Here is a 16,098-nt window from a genome sequence, read left to right on the forward strand (position 1 = left end):
ACAAGCTACAATTCCGTATCTGGACCTATGCTGGTGGATCATTGCATTTTATTGCATATTTGTTGCAATAATTTCCATGACTTTAAACAGCAACTTATAGCTTAAGCTTAAACGTGGCTCATTCACATTTTGCAATGGCCATCCAAACCATGTCAGGACAGCATTACATTATCTAGTAAAAGGCAAAGAACTACAGTTTCACTGTTACCTGCCCTGAATCAAAAGATGTTTTTAAAATTTCTTTACTATTGTAATATGCATATGATGTAATTCAATAACTCAAGAGGAGTGACGCAATGTGTAATGATACAATGTAATGATTCTCAGTGGAGACACGGCAGTTGAGAGGGCCGAGCGAGAGGACGTTCCTGTAGTAGTTTCAGCTCCCCAAATAGTACCAGGAACTTCTTCAGTAGAAACGGGTTACTAGGGCAACTCCCTCGCACTTTCCCCCGCCCCCAATGAAATTTGATCTCTCGCAGCAGCAGCAGACAGCTGAGCAGAGCGGAGCCACGGAGGAAGCCTCTGAGACAAACTAAACAAAACACTTGTAGGCTCCTCCATTTATAAACAAACATAAACCTTATTAAGTTGTCATAATGCATGTTACAATGCAAGATAAGTTGAATATAGTCCCTTGACATGCAGCCGATGTGAAAAGCCCCCCCCCCCGGTTTATCCGGTTGACGTGAATTAAACCGGGTGGAGCTCTTAAACCGGACCGAACCGGTTAAACCGGAAATCGGCACAAGCCTAAGTCAAGTCAAGTTAATTTTACCTATTTAGCCTAATACCACAAATGACAATTTGTCAAGGGAGCCTTTATAATCTGTACATCCCCCGTGCACTGACTGTGCTGCTGAAAACATATCAAAATATTAGGGCCTCTCTCTTCGTATTTACATGCTGTAATGTTAAAAACAAGACAAAACAAAAAAAATTATAAAAAATCTTAATTTTTCCTAATTTCATCATTCTGCTGGAACACCTGTATTCACCACCTGGCTGAAACACTCCATTTGAGCACCTGTGTCTGTAAGCTCCCTACAGAAAAACCCCAATTGGCTCTGATTGGTTGGTGTTTTCAGGTCTTCAGCATTTATGCTCTCAGCATCTCTACATTGCAGCTGTGGGAGGACTGTAATTGAGTATAGCAGCATTTCCTACCATGGAAAATCACCAATAAAAGCTTCTAAACCAAAATCTTCACAGTCGGACATCTTCCTGCAGGAAACTAATCTGAAATCGGGGAGAAATTAACAACATCAGCAACCAAAGTTATATTTCCTAACCTTTAGCGTATTAGCTACACATAGCAGTGTATGAGTTGTGAACACTTGCAGTAACATACCTGGAGCAGGTAACCATGTAAAGATATTCGTCAGAAGCTGACGTCAGCTTGGCGTAATGAGTATTCAAAACGGTCTGAAGCCCAAGGTTTTTGCTCACAGGGATTACTTTCACATGCAAAATCAACATCTGACATTGTAACGTTATATATATAACAGGAACAACAGAAAATATAATAAGTCCCATTTGGTGAGCAGAAACTGCATCTGGCATGTCACTACTAAATGACCTATTTTTACCTCATTTCCACATTTTCTTAATCAAGTATTATTCAAATCAGCCCCAACGTCATTGTATTCTGACTTGTTCTTGTCATGTACGTGTCTTACATACAAACAGTAAACAACTGCAGCTCACAACAATGAATCACCTTGCTAATGGCTTGCTAGTTACAAAAACGTATAGCCTTTCTTTCAAATACAGTATTTCATACAGAATAACTGCCATTAAGTGTGACATTTGCACAAGCAGACCCTCAGCATAAAAATCAACGATATTACAAACTGCCTTTTTCTCCCTCTCCATCTGTGTGACAGTTCAATTTCCTGTGCAAAGCTTTAATTTGGAGCATTCTCTGTACTGTATCTGGAATTTAGATCTTACAAGGTCATCCAGGCATACAGAAGAAAAGGGCCACTGTGCAGATATTCATCTGCAATGTGATTTCTTATTTTACCCTTGTGCCTCTGCAAACCTTGAGCAGAACAAAGCTTATTTGCAGGGGGTCACTTTTATCTGTATTCTCTGGAAAGAGCCAGTGGGCATTGCATAGTTTTGACAGCTGCTGGTCAGAGCTGACAGAATGATCACACAAAACACAAAAGACTTATCAAATAACTAAAGGCCAGGAACCTCATCCTAAATGCTGTCAGTCCCTATGGACCACTTCTTACCCACTAAGGTGATGGAGGAGGTAGGCACTGACAACCACAGAGCAACCTGTGTTACTATACATATCGAATGAGATACTTCAACAGCACTGAGACGCAACAGCATGAAGGTCAAATGTTGCACCAAAGCAACACATCTAACATTACTCTGTTGAATTGCATCAAGCATAGAAGCTGGAAAACAAACAGCTTTGCATCACGTGTGTGCACGCACACACACAGAAAAAGAACTAGTGTTTTATTGATTGAGGAATGCGCTTAAAGTAATTGCCTAAGGTCAATCTAGCCAGATAAACTGTTTTCTTGCTTCATTAAAGGAAACCACAACTTCTCCCTCAGTCATTAAATGTGAGTTATTGACTCCCAGTCCCATGACATTTTGATACAAAAGAAAAGTCCCACTGATTTCAGATAAACTGACTGTATTTGCTGCCCTTTGTCTTGTAAAAAAAAAAATGTCTTTATCTGACTAAATCCAATTTGGTTTTGCCACTGAGCAAAGAGGATGAATGGGTATGACTCCTAGCTTGATATTTATCCTTTAGACCTGTGATGAGTAGCAGCTGCTTTGTTGATTTTTGCATATTAGTGGAAAAACTACCATTTATTTCAGATGTACACATCCCTCCGAAAATTGATTTATTCTAACCTATAATGCAGTATTAACTGCATTACTGGCATCAAGTGATTTCCATTCATTAAATGAAAATCAATTTGAAGACCTGTCACTTGCTTGAGTTTGTTCAATTGCAGTGAACACCATGTCTGCTCTTGTTTTTTTTGTTGGTTGCATTACTGTTAGAGAGGATTGCAGTTCAGTGCAGATTCATCTGAGTGAGAAAAACATACCACTAGCAGCGCAGTGGAGAGTATATGCAGGTATATGGGGTATAGCCACCTCTTTTTCTGTCCGTTTACAGTATACCCACCCATCAATCAAAAAGCCATTTGAATATATGGGAGAGTATACTCACCACTACCACTATGTATCACTGCATTACAGATAAACTATAACACATTTTAAGAACAACAAAAACAAACATGGTGTTCACCACTTTGATAGACTGTCAGTTTCATGTCTCAAGTTGATTTTCATGGGCTACAGAAATGATGGATGAATGAATGGATGGATGAATGGATGAATGGAAATCAATGGCTTTCCTTAAGGTGAGAGAAACACATTCAATAATTTAAACCACTATGATATGCCATGGAAAATAGTCATTTGTAGTTAAATTGTTTAATACGTACCATGATGTGGTAACTGAGTGGACTGGGTGTTGCAGGCCTGCCAAAAATATGGTAACAGAAGTATGAAATTCTTAATCAATTTACAAATTGTCCACATAAATGAAACGTTTAGCATCACAAAGGCTGTATACTGCAGTATATGTGTGACATGATACACCACAGCAGCTGCCCATCACATAGCCTTGGCTAACGCACATGGAATAACAATACAGCAGTATCAAAATGAATAGCACCTCAAGCATAATCTGTGTTATCTGTGTGCTCTCTTAATATGGACTCACTGCATTATAAATGTGTTTGCTTCACATGTGCAGAGACTAGTTATATTTAATGAACAGATACCAGTTGTAAGGAATGGTCAAAGCCTCCCCTCTAAGCATCAGCTCCAGACACTGTGATTACAAGTACGGCTAAAGACATGTGTCTCCCGCTTGGATACAGCTGCTGCCTTTTTGGTTACTCCAGACCCATACGTGCATACACAACTGATTACTGACTTGCATGTTTATTCCGTTCTTTATTGTTATTTTGGAAGTAAATATGCTTTTACACTCTTGTACGCATGTCTTGTCTCCCATCTTTGTTGCAGCCTTTGTGGCTGTAACACAGTAATTAGTTATATAAATTAAATATTCTTTTTCCTCTAAAGCCTTTACTATACTGTCATTTAATTACATCCTTCAGATTATTCTCATATATGCAAGACAAAGGCCAAGGGTGCAAATCTATACTGTTGAATTGTTTAAACATTCATTTTCTGTGGTGATATGTACGATGTATGTGGGAAGGTAATGTAACCCCAATGTGTTATATCAACAAACTTTTACTAAACCATTAATTGGTCTTCAAACATTTTATTTATAGCAAATAATTTAGTGAGGTCATTAAATAAATATACATCGGTCTTAATTGTTTTGTCACAGAGCCACCAAAAGTTGCGGCCACTTAAAGCCTTCAAATATTATAACTTATATTAATTAGACATGCAATTATAATTATTAGGCAAGTAATTATACTTTAAGAAGATTATCTGTTACTAGGCTCACTGTGCACAGCAAGATTCATTCTCATAAGATTCCCCTTTGCGTAACTATTTTGTCCATTATGTCTCTCAATCTTCTGTGCAATTTAAACTGCAGTTTTTGGCAGTCTGCTACTGGTATAGTTATGGCCTGCATACAGATCTCTGTTATCACTGAGAAAACTCACAATTCATCTAACCCCAGTTTTACTAAACTAATGTAACTTAAACAGATTCAGCTGCGACAGTGGCAAGGTAGGTCTGAATCTTACAGGCTCAAAGTATTGTGTGAGTGGCAGGGCTAAAAGCGTACAACAGCAGCTCTGAAAATACACAGGCAGGAAATAATGGTAACTATCACATAAAACAGGAGGGGTGGGGGTGAAGATTACAAAAAGACACTCTTCACTGGAATATTTGTACCTAAATCTGCCAAAGATCAGCTCAGCTCTGCTGGCTTACATTAGAAGTTGCATGGCTTGTCAGCATCTAAGTCAAATACAGAGCTAAATATTCATCAGGGACCCTGACATCATCGTAATGTTAGCAAGAAAATGCCGGTGCAGCTATTTTAAGTCATTCATTTTTGCATTTTAAAGTGGCTCTCACACTTTCACAGCTATTTTCTTAGACTGTATAAAATAATGGACGCAGCTATGGTGACGTCACTCATTGGTTTTTGTACTCTTGTTCTGAAGCCTGTGTGGCATTTTGGCTGTCACCATCTTGGATTTTTGGAGCCAGAAGGGACCATATTTTGGACAAGAGGATGGAGCTGTGGAGAAGCTAAGGTTGGATGTGACTCAGACTGTGGTGACGCCTTGCAGACAGCCTGTAACTCAAAGTGGCCACGCCCTTAATTATGCATAACTTTATGCCTTAATGAAATTTAAATGTGACAGTTACAGTGTTTCCGCTACATTTATTTAGACGCAGCGGCCCGCCGCTGCTCAATTATTGCCGCCACTGCTTCAGAATTGGGGCAGATGCACGTCTCCGCTCCGGTATGGCTGCGGAGCTCAAGCAGCAACGCACTTTCTCTCTCTCCTCTCTTCTCCTCTGACTCTGACGCAGGGGGAGGGGCGGACGAGAGCAGGGGATGCGTTAAGCTTCATTTTCAAGCCGACAGTAAAGTAGCCTACTCAAGAAAATAAAATGGAGTTGATTTTATGGCGTTTAAATGCCAACACCCGAGCAGATATAAACCAGTCATACGAGTGCAGAGAACAGTCATCGCAAGCAGAAAACTATCACAGTGAGGGCCTATTTGTGCTCTGCGAGCTTACAAACCGTATCCGCGTGCACGGGGCTGTGACAAGCCTGCGCGACTCTCCCTACACGCTCGTTGTGCTCAACACTTGCTTGCTTAGTTTGATCACTGTCACAGTTTAAGACAGTCAGTTGTATGAGAAAACAAAGTGAAATAATATTTAGCAGCTGATTCTCTGTTTTTTCCACTTACACCTCACCTATATTTTGCTTATGAAAACAGAAAAAGGGTGTTATCACTGATATTTCCACATCCAGACCACATTAGACAGATGAGAAAATTTAGTCTACAGAGATATATTGTGTGATTGTATTTCAAAAGGTAAAATGATATTAATAATGAATAGTCTAATTGAAATAATATTACTATGAAATAGACCTAATATTAGTCCCTAAAATGACGGGTGGGGGGGTGGTTGGATGTCCTGCCCCCGCTGCTAAAAAAATTCCTAGAGGAAACACTGAGTTACATAAGAAATTAACCCCCATAAATCAGGGCTCGACAGTGCGAGCGTTACACTTGCATTTGCGACTAAAAATAGATGCGTGCGAACTGTAAAAAAATATTTAGGGGCACGTGAGCATAAAAAAATCAGCCGAAGCAGCCTATATTTTTGTCAATAAAAAAATATGATAATCTAACCGCAAATGTTGGAGGAACTCCAGCCGCCTTCCCTCTTCCCTCTTCCCCGTGTGACACGGTTATGGGCGGTTTTCTAAGCCACTGTTGGCAAAATGAATATAAGTCCCACTGTCGGCAGCGTGGAAATAAGTCAAAGTGTGGAGGAGATGGACTGGGTTAAACGGCGGATTTCTGGGGAAGCCAGCTCCGTTTTCCCGGTAGTTCAAATAATTTCAACTATGAGCGCAGCACTCGGGCAGAAAATCAGAGCGGTGCGCAATGCCAAGGGTAGCGGTGCCGGTTTGTCAGGCGTTGCTGCCCTCTCCATAGACAAACAATGGGACAGCCAGCGCAAAGCGGTTTTACAGCTGATCATGTGTAGAGGCCTTTAGGGACCGTTCGGCACAATGTCGCTGCTGGGCAGTGTGGAAATAAAGCCCTTTTCACACAGAGCGCGCAAAGCGCAGACCTCTGCCGATGAACCCATTCATTGTGTGTGCTACCGCGGCGCAAGAGCACACCGCTCTGCTGCTGAGTTGAGCAGCGCGCGAGAGGGCGCATGTCATGGCGTCTGCGCGCTGTGACGACACCTCAGCGCCGCGCGTCCAATAGCAGAGAAGAGCCTGAAGTAGACCCGGAAGCGGTCACCATGGAGCTGTAGCTCCTGAACGAGCCTGTACTCCCCCAAATCCTGTCCTCTGTGCCCTACCCTGCGGTGGGCGCCACGAAAGCTCTGTGTGAAAGAGCCTTAAGTCCTGCAGAGTTTCAGAGGACCTGGAGAATGTTTTAGGATAGTAATAACATTATATAAGATAATCATATTGCAAAGATAATATATATAAGATAATAACATTAAAGACAAAATTAAATTGCAATAGGCCTACTTTTTCAAAACCTGATGATTTTACCTTTCTGTACATTTTGTATACAAATTCATTACATAATTTTGCTTGTAAATGTCTATTTGCATCACGTTTATTATGGAAAACACATTATTTGATCAATTTACATTGTGCCCCTAAAGTTCTTTGTGCGCTCCTTACTTTTTCAACTTAGGAGCACATGTGCTCCTTGGGAAAAAAGTTAGCGTCAAGCCCTGTAAATACAAAAGTCCATGAAGAATAGCTCCCTTCTGTCTCTACCTATATTTTCTTTTTATTTTCTGTGCTGAGTACGTTCATGGGCATATACCCCCACAGCGCTCAGGTAAGGTAGGGGTTTGGTAAAAAGGTAGCAACTAGGTGCCAGACCACTTAACAACAGTAAACAGCCTTTTACAAGCTAATTTCCCATCGATGATAACTGTACAGAGACTGAAAACTTATATAACTCAATCATTCATATTCACCCGCTTATGTTCATCTCAGGTGACTTACAAAAAACAGAGAAGGCAGAGCCAAAACACCAAGAGTCCAGCTGATGCGTGAAGTCACAGTGGCTACATCCATTAGTTTTTACAGACTATGTAAACTGACTTGATGTAATTTATCTTTAACTGGACCACTAATCTAAAATTCACACTAAACAAACCTGACAGGAATTTACAACATTTGACTCCCCATGTTGTTTCAGTGAGCCATTGATTGAAATTAAGCCAATTAAGAATGTACAAGGAGAGCCAGACAATTAGTGATTTGGATGCTTTGTTCAAAGCCTGAAATCAAACTATTTAATCATTGCACAAATCCTCAAGACTCTCAGAAACACTCCTCCAATGTGTAGCATGCAATTGCAGATTTAGACGAAAATGTGTGCTCCTGTGGTGGCGGCAAAAATCGAGCCTGTTCGCACCGTGTAATAAAATGTACTCTGAGTTCAATACAATTATGCCCTGGATTTGAGAATGTAATACCACTCATATCAAAAATAATATTCCCACAATGGATTTAAATGTCAACTGGTTTGACAGCAGGTTGTTCAAGGTTTCTGTTTCTGAAGATTTTTATGCAACTTGAGCCTCTAGTTTCCAGAGGGCATCTCTGCTTCTCCAGCAAATTCAGACTCTGGCTGCTCAGCGATCCAATTAGAAAACATGGCACATTACAACTGCATCATTTATATCTAACTGTGTGCCGCTACATGCTAACATCCATGATACAGCCCAATGTTGGTATTAGCATCCAGCCATATCCAGCCCCTGCGATGAAAGCAGATGTGTACACATTAGTGAGAGCATCTCTTTAGGAGATCTCATTAAAGTGCTGGATCACAGCAGTGTCCAATCAACAGTATCCACAGAAGATCCAGAGGAATTTGTTTTTATTATCTTGGGGGCTGCACACAGAACTTATTTTTGGTTTTACGCTCTAAATGTTCCCATGCCTGTTGAGACCCAGGCCTGTCCCAAGCAAAAGCCTTATCTCGGGTCTCAATAGCATATTTTGAAGGAACACTGATTATCATCAAGCAAGGTCAAGAGATTAATGGATCAGTGAGCTCATTAGAACCACACACAGTGATCCTGTGAACCAACATCAAGAAACTGTACGCTTTCTTCTCTCACTTTGAACCAAAATAGTAATCAAAAAAGGAAAATATCTGCAGTTTGGACATGTGGAGAGAAAAGACACAGCCATGTTTGAAGCTTTTAAGATGCTGGTGGTGCATCTGGGACCAGCGCACCTACCCTGCTGTGACACTATCGCCAGAGTCAATCTACAATATGCTGATTCTATCATAATAAAGAAAATTGGCTCAATCCCCGAGGAGAGGGGCCCTAATAGAAAATAATTCTGCCCTTGAAACACTCTGGGCCTGGCTTTGATTAGATGATGCTATCTTTGTTTATACTTGAGCATCTGGGGCAGGACCATGTGTTCATATATTTAATTAAAATACCATTGCCTGCCCTGACAAAGGGTACTTATCTCATCAAAGTGTTCACCCTGGATTTTTTCTCTTAATTCAAAAGATTATCTTTGTTGATTGGCCATAGAGGTGGGATGGATGGGGGCAACGGTATGGAATCTATTGGCTTGTCAGAGTACTGGCTCGTCTGCTGTCCACCTTGACTGCGAGCCAGACATCATCACTGCAAGCCATCTGGCCCAGAGACAGAACTATTTTACCTTTATCGCAGCAATTTTTATCATTCATCTAGAGGTGTGTGAGAGCATAATTACAGTGTCATTATGGTTGTCACAACCTTATGACGACAAAATTTGTATTGCTGACCCACCAAAAATGACCTTTGAATGCTTCTACAACAAGCCTTGGTTGCTGCTGATAAACTTTGAGAGGACAATACAAAAATATGGGCCAAAAATATAGTACAGTCACATTCATTTCAAGTGCAACTATTGATTATTTTATTGTCAGATTAATCTTCCCACTATAGTATCTCCATTATTTACCCAACTGATCTATAAAATGTTAGAAAATAATCAATAAAGTCTTTTATAATTCTCCAAGGCCCAAGTGATATAAGGGGGACCGGGGATGGCTGTAACATTTTAAATTTTTCCAACCACGAATCACCTGATTTACTCTGCCCATGCTCAGTTTAGCCCTTATTCATCTTGGGGGAATAAGCACCCTATGGCAGACACAGCCAAGTTCATGAGGGAAAAACTGATAATGATGTAAGAAAGTATTTTTTACTTCATTTAATTTTATAATAGCATTGCCTGTCTTTGTAGATATCTTTCATGCAAGTTGCTAGTGCTAATAACTTAAATGTTAGCTGTAAGGTAAGCTAGTTCATGGCTTTAAGAGTCTAGCTTAATTGTGGCAAAGTGAAAAAAATTAACTCCCTACCCCAGGCAAAATAGTTTTATACTTGGCTTGCACAGACACACACACACAAGTGCAGTGCAGATAGGCACAAACACAGACACACACCAATTATGTTAACAAGTCATGTAAGTGTTGAGTAATAAGTTTTAAATCTTTTTCTGTGTAAATCTTATTTTTGTCATAATCCTTATTTCTTAATGTTAAAGTTCACCCCAGGCTATGGTACAACTAACCCAGACTACGGGGTGTGTCAAGGTGTGTCACTCCTTGTGTCGAGGAACAAACTCTGCATTTTCTGATTGTGTTACAAAGATAAAAGCTCCATCATTTAAAAGCAAACACATGTTACTAGTTTGTATCATATTTTGAACACACTGGCTTAAAAGAGCTCCAGGATAAAGACAGAACTGTCAAAAATGTTACAACCATCCCCCGTCTCCCTCAAATGTCTTGTTCGATTCGACCATCAATCCAAAGTCAAAGAAAAGCATGAAATCCCTGGATTGGAAAGCTAGATGCGAGGAATTTTTTTGGCTTGAAAAATGATTGTGAAAGCAGTTGCTGCTTAATTTTCTACCAAGAGAGCTGTCCATTATGCAACGCTGCAGCTCTACTTGTAAGCATGTTGTAAAGTGACTGTATCATCAAATGTGCACTCTGACTGTAAGGTTACAGTCTTATGTGAAAGAAAGCATATAAGAGAAATATTTATTTGAAATTTCTGCGTGAGTAGATAATCGAGCAAATCAAGAACATTACTTGAAAAATTCTATTTAAAGTTAAATGGGTTTTTACATGAAGTGGTTTGAGAAAAATGTTTTGCTAACTTAGAGAGACGACCTTATAACAACAAGATGTTACTTTAATTCCCATGCAATACAATTCATTTAATATTTACTGAAAATTGGAGCCTATCTCTGGTGTTAGAAATGTGTTATGTGCAATTAAAAAGTAAGAAAAGAAACTTTTTAATTGTTGCAATATAAATAATTGGTATTTGTGCTACTGTAGAACGTAAAATATATACCCCAGTAGTCCACATATACAAACATAATGCAGTTAAGTTTTTGTTCACAACTTAAAAGATACGTAACCCAATCACAATATCCATCCATTATCGGAAATCACATATCCTTTGAGTCGCAAGGGGGCTATCCTATCCCAGCTAACATGGGGCGAGAGGCAGGGTACAACCTTGATGGGTCGCAAGACAATCACAGGGCTGACACATAGAGACACACGACTATCCACACTCACATTCACACCTACGGACAATTAAGAGTCACCAATTAACCTGCATGTCTTTGGACTGTGGGAGGAAGCCGGAGCACCCAGAGAAAACCTATGCTGAGACAGGGAGAACATGCAAATGAGGCACGAGGCTACGAGGCAACAGCACTAACAACTGCACCACAGAATACCCCCTTAATCATAATATATAATCGAAAATAACTATCTGTGAACCAAACCAGTTTATCAAGGTTAACATGCTGCAACATCTCGACTCCTGTCCACACTGACTGTAAACAAGACTACAGCTGAACTGACTGAGGAGCTTCAGACCTCTGAGACCATACAAAGTATTAAAGAACAGGTGAACTACATCATGCTGCAGTAGTTTCCTGGTTATGTATACAGTAGCAGGCTCCATCCTGTGACCTGCAGTAGCAACCAAATATTCCCTGGACAGCCATTACAGTGTTCCCGGGTAGCATGCTCTTTCTCCTGTGGCCTGTGCACTGAAAATTATCCTCCAAATTAACTCACAGAGGATCCTTGTGAATGTCACGTAACCTGTTTGCCCGTGGCATGAGGGGCCTGTTTGCTTCTCCCGAGTGAGTAAGTGTTGTGATATTGTCAGACATTAAAGGGGTACGAGGGCTTTTGCTGCTTATCCCTTCTGTCGTAAAACAAGGCCGTGATGGGACATGATGAAGTGTATTTATGAGGGAGCAAAAGTGACTAGGGAATCTGAGAGAGAGTTTAAGATATGGTAGAAATGCGTAAGGGGCACGCAGGAGGATCTGGATGACATTCATGTGATAAATACAGAAATACACAGATTAGACAAAAAACAACCACTTCATGAAACAAAGTTTTTAGAGACTAAACCATCATTGCGAGGGCTGCTTAAACCTTAAAATAATCTGCATGCTAATTCGCAGTATTTGTCAACTCTTGTTCATTATTTGAGAGCCATTAGTCGATTTATTAAGCATTTCATCATCACAACAGCAAATCATTTACAATCAAATAATCATATAAGCCATTGTCTTAGAAAATGCCAAAAAATTCACTTCATTCCAGCTTCTCAAATGTTTCTGTTTTCTGACAGTCTTCTATAACAGTGAACTGAATATCTTTTGTTTTTGGACTGCTGGTCAGGCAAAACAAGGCAATTAAAGATGTCAGCTTGGTTTCTGGGAAATTGCGATTAGCAATTTTCACTATTCTCTGACATATTGCAAACCTAAATTATCAATTAAAAGGCATGTAGGCTAATATTGCTGCTCGTTAAATTCAACTGTAACCACTGTGCCTGCTTTCCACAGCAGTTTTCAGTGTATTCTTTTTCCCCTCTTACTTTTTGAAGTGTTTCCTGTGGTGGCAAAAAAATCATTTTACAGTTGCATCTGCAATTTGGCCACATATAAATTGTCCGGTTTTTAGATGTCTGTTAGCCCCCCTTTTATGATGTTTTTTTTATGTTGTTTTTTTAAAACATCTCAAAGTACTGATAACCAGCTGCCAATACTTAAATGTCATTCAAGCCATAACCCAGGAGTGATATTCATAATTGTAATGAGGTTATATGAGAATTCATTAGTTCCATTTTGACATTTCTGTATTGACCCTGCCATATGTCGACCTTAAGACAGCCTTTGCACCACATATATTAGTAGGTATAATGAGTGTTGAGGAGACGTGAACTACATGTAATTAAACTTGTAGTTTAACGACATTTCGAAGCAGCTTTCTGGTAGTTCAACTTTATTCATCTTTGCATAGTGATTCAAATAATTAAATTCCTCTTTTTGACAATTTTTGTGTAGTTAATCAGGGTATTCAATTCCAAGTTTCATCACGATACCATATTATATTGATTCTTTGGACTATGATTCGATATTTGATGATATCGTTTAGTCTGCCATGATACAATTTTGATTACATGTAATTCAGTGAGCCTGGGATCACTATGAGACAATATTAGTAATATCCACTTTGTCTCTTTCTTGGCTGCTTACCATTATCTGCCTGATTTGAGGCTGTTTGCACCGTTTAAATGTTGACAAATGAGTTGTGCTCAGGTGTGAATGGTGATACAGACTTGCCATGAGGATTTCAAAATAAAGGCCACATGTGTCAGTGTTTTTTCTTTGCATCAATACTATTGAATTGTTGATCACTGAATCGACACATCGATCCAGATCAATGTATTGTTACACTCCTAGTAGTGAACGACTGAAACTAAAAACTACTAACAACAATTAGTCACAGCTACCAATTATTTCTATTTATTAACAAATTTTCAGAGAAGTTGTTGCAAGCCATTTCATGCAAACTGAGTATTCCTGCTTAGTGCAATAAGTGTCCAACTGATGTGATACTGACTGTATGCAAAACCAAAGCTAACTTTCCTTGCATTTGCTTCTGAATACTGAGGTATCTGATTTTTGTGATTTGTGACCTTTAAACAGTAGGTACTTTCTTTTTTGTTTTTGCCATGCAACATTTTTGTACTATATTTTGTTCTAATTCAGTAACACAAGTACATTGTCAGTTTGATCTTTTTTTTTTTTTTTTTACAAAGATGTCTGAACTACTTTGAACTACTACCACCATGTAGCCTTAGTTAACCAAACTAGAATTCTCCCTGGGGTAGCCATGGAGTCAACACCGAGGGGGACCAAATCTGCCAGGCCCCCCACACCCAGAAAAAAACTAAAAACTAATTTCCTATTATGTTATTTATCATAAGCAAGTACAGCTGTACATTGTGATACATAAATATGCAATACACTAGCACACTGTAATTCCAAAACCTGTAGTGATAATAATGGCAATTTGTTATATTAATTTATGATTATGATCACATCTTCTAATTGCAAAGCCGTTTTTATTTATAATTTTCATTACAGAAATGAACTCTTTATCAAATCCTATTATTAAAAAATATCAGAGCTGCTCTCAAGAAAAGGCATTAAAAGAGTACTTGATGCAATTAACTCTATGAACGAACATTAAACGCAACAAAATGATGTGACTTATGGAGTCTTGCATGCAGATTTTGTTTGAAGTGTCTTAATGTTTGATTCTTTTTTGGCAGGCTATGTAATGTGATATTTGCATGAATATATTGAACATAATTGTTTGATATATTGCATGATTTATGTGTCAGACCCCAAGAGGATTAGCTGATACTAGTACGTTAGCGAGTGGGAATCCCAATGAATTAAATTTAACTAATACCTGGGTGGGTGGGGGTGTGGGGGATGTGTGTGTGTGTGTGTCTGAATATTTGGGAGGAGACGTGTTTCCCTTACACAATATAACTGCCTTGGTTCAAGTCCTCCAGTGTAAGCAAAGACATGCTGTCAGTGTTGCTTCCCCATAACTGGGCTTAATATTTTGAATAAGGTAAATGAACCATAATGTGTTGTCATATCTTTTTTTTTAAAAAATGACATTAATTCAGTAAAAGAAAACAACCACTGACAGTAAATCAACCACATTTATACATTTAGTCAGTAACAAACAAATAAACACTGTAAACTGAGTCATGAAACACTACAGCCTACAAAAGCCTCCTGCTTCAAAGATAACGTTACCAGCCGTATAACCAATGTGGATACGAAATAAGGATAATTTCTTTTGGTTCGTTAATGCTTAATGTTAGTTAACGAGCTAATGTTAATTTAGGTTATGGCAGGGTTGTTGTTTTATTCTGCTTTTAACTGAAGTTGGGGACATTCACTCAATTAACATTTTACCTAATAAATTGGCTTTAACCTTGACGCCTCTTCTCTGACGAGCGTTAAAATGGCTGCCGTTAACGTCACTGCTGAACTTAACTCTCATAAAAAAGCCTAACGGCCGAGCTCACCTTTAAATGTCCTGTCCAGGTGTGTTGTCGAAAACGGCTTGGCTTGTAATCCGTCATTGTTTTAAAGTCAAACAAATGGACACCGAGACTGTATTTTCCATTTTAAGGACAGGGGAAACATGACAGTAGCAGCTTACGTTACTGTTAGCTAATTTGTTCTGCTCGCCATCTTTGATTCCATACTTTCGTCCGTTAGAGACGACGCTGTTCCGTCCTTACATCCCATTTAAGAATTCGTCTTACGCTTTTTACTCCAACTTTTTCCTCCAAAGCAAAACAGGTTAACTAATATAACTTTTTGTTGGTTAAACTGAGTGTACAAGCCAATTTCAGAGCCGAGTAATTCAAGCTGAAAGTCAGTCAGAGGTCTAAACTCGTTAGCAACATTTGGACTACAACAACCCAGAATGCAACACTTTGTGGAAGTGTCACGAGGGCCTATAACGTACATAAATCATATTAAAGTAAATGGAGAAATACCAAGCCCTCATTTCACTGGTTTATAAATAATTTTAAACATTTTCTTGTCACTGGAAACAAAAATATCTCTAGCAGAACAGCAAGAATGTTAAGTGTTGATTTTAAATTTTTATTGTTTTGAAATATGAATTATTATGTGTACCTGTTTTTTTTTACTTTAATTTATTAAAATTTTTTTATAACTCTTATTTTTATGTATTTAAATCTCCCCCGAGCCTATATTATATTTTATTTTGTTACTAATGTTACACATCCTCTACGTGTAGTACGTTTATGCTTTTGTATGTTCTTCCAATTTAATAAAAAAAAATCATATTGAGCTTAGATGCAAAATGACAGAACAACCAGATTTTATACATTATTATATTATTATTTA

At 38.8% G+C, this 16,098-nt stretch overlaps 1 protein-coding gene across 1 annotated transcript in view; it reads right to left on the reverse strand.

Moving 5' to 3' along the window:
• LOC125883941 (phospholipid-transporting ATPase ABCA1-like) overlaps positions 1-15,629 on the reverse strand; it is a 255,956-nt gene extending 240,327 nt beyond the window's left edge. The window contains exons 1-2 of the mRNA XM_049568607.1: positions 15,243-15,629; positions 3,492-3,528 (exon numbers count right to left, since the gene is read on the reverse strand). The gene's annotated coding sequence lies outside the window, so the exon portion shown is untranslated. The remainder of the gene's footprint in view (positions 1-3,491; positions 3,529-15,242) is intronic.
• Between the last annotated feature and the right edge of the window lie 469 nt (positions 15,630-16,098).

Source organism: Epinephelus fuscoguttatus, linkage group LG23 (genome assembly GCF_011397635.1).
Source record: "Epinephelus fuscoguttatus linkage group LG23, E.fuscoguttatus.final_Chr_v1".
NCBI lineage: Eukaryota > Metazoa > Chordata > Actinopteri > Perciformes > Serranidae > Epinephelus > Epinephelus fuscoguttatus.